The sequence below is a fragment of the Bison bison genome, unplaced genomic scaffold (genome assembly GCF_000754665.1).
Source record: "Bison bison bison isolate TAMUID 2011002044 unplaced genomic scaffold, Bison_UMD1.0 scf7180017864034, whole genome shotgun sequence".
Taxonomy (NCBI): domain Eukaryota; kingdom Metazoa; phylum Chordata; class Mammalia; order Artiodactyla; family Bovidae; genus Bison; species Bison bison.
The window spans coordinates 6,264,007-6,265,516 of record NW_011494606.1 but is presented as its reverse complement, the minus strand read 5'-3'; positions in this window follow the sequence as shown (position 1 = coordinate 6,265,516).

The window sequence follows — 1,510 nt, the reverse complement described above, 5'->3', positions numbered from 1 at the left end:
AAGGAAAGTTATGACCAACCTAGATAGCATGTTCAAAAGCAGAGACATTACTTTGCCAACAAAGGTCCATCTAGTCAAGGCTATGGTTTTTCCTGTGGTCATGTATGGATGTGAGAGTTGGACTGTGAAGAGGCTGAGCGCGGAAGAATTGATGCTTTTGAACTGTGGTGTTGGAGAAGACTCTTGAGAGTCCCTTGGACTGCAAGGAGATCCAACCAGTCCATTCTGAAGGAGATCAGCTCTGGGATTTCTTTGGAAGGAATGATGCTAAAGCTGAAACTCCAGTACTTTGGCCACCTCATGCAAAGAGTTGACTCATTGGAAAAGACTCTGATGCTGGGAGGGATTGGGGGCAGGAGGAGAAGGGGACGACAGAAGATAAGATGGCTGGATGGCATCACTGACTTGATGGACGTGAGTCTGGGTGAACTCCGGGAGTTGGTGATGGACAGGGAGGCCTGGCGTGCTGCGATTCATGGGGTTGAAAAGAGTTGGACACGACTGAGCGACTGAAATGAACTGAACTGAACTGATGCTACATTTTATATGATTTCTTTATATTTAGTTTCCAATCCATTAATTTATTTTAGCTATGTCTACTATTCTGTGTACATTACTTTGCCAACAAAGGTCCATCTAGTCAAAGCTGTGGTTTTTCCAATAGTCACGTATGGATGTGAGAGTTGGACTATGAAGAAAGCTGAGCACTGAAGAATTGATGCTTTTGAACTGTCGTGCTGGCGAAGACTCTTGAGAGTCCCTTGGACTGCAAGGAGATCAAACCAGTCAATCCTAAAGGAAATCAGTCTTGAATATTCATTGGAAGGATTGATGCTGAAGCTGAAGCTGAAGCTCCAATACTTTGGCTATTGATGGGAAGAACTGACTCCTTGGAAAAGACCCTGATGCTGAAAGATTGAAGGCAGGGGGAGAAGCGGATGACAGAGGATGAGATGGCTGGATGGCATCACTGACTCGATGGACGTGAGTCTGGGTGAACTCCGGGAGTTGGTGATGGACAGACAGGGAAGCCTGGAGTGCTGCAGTCCTTGGGGTCGCAAAGAGTCGGACACAACTGAGCGACTGAACTGAACCGTTCTGTGTGATCTGTCCATTAAGTGTTTTAAACAGTGATTTTATTTTTTAATATATGAAATTTCTAGTTGGTTCTTTTATTATATTGTTATTTTTTGTATGGTGTCCTGTTTTTCCATAACGTATCTATTCTTTAAAAAATTTGAGAGCAATGTGTTTAAAAATCTCTCTAGATGGCTTGATTATCTTGAGTTTTAGGGGTATACTTTCTCTTGTTTTTTGTTTCTGCCTCTTCCCCTTTAAATCTTCCTCTTGGTAATTTATAATTTTTTTTTTGAGGTTATCATGTATTTTATTTTTAAAAAATTATTTATTTTTATTTGGAGGATAATTGCTTTACACTGTTGTGTTGGTTTCTGCCGTACATCAACATGAATCAGCCATAGGTATACACATGTTCCCTCCCATCTATTTG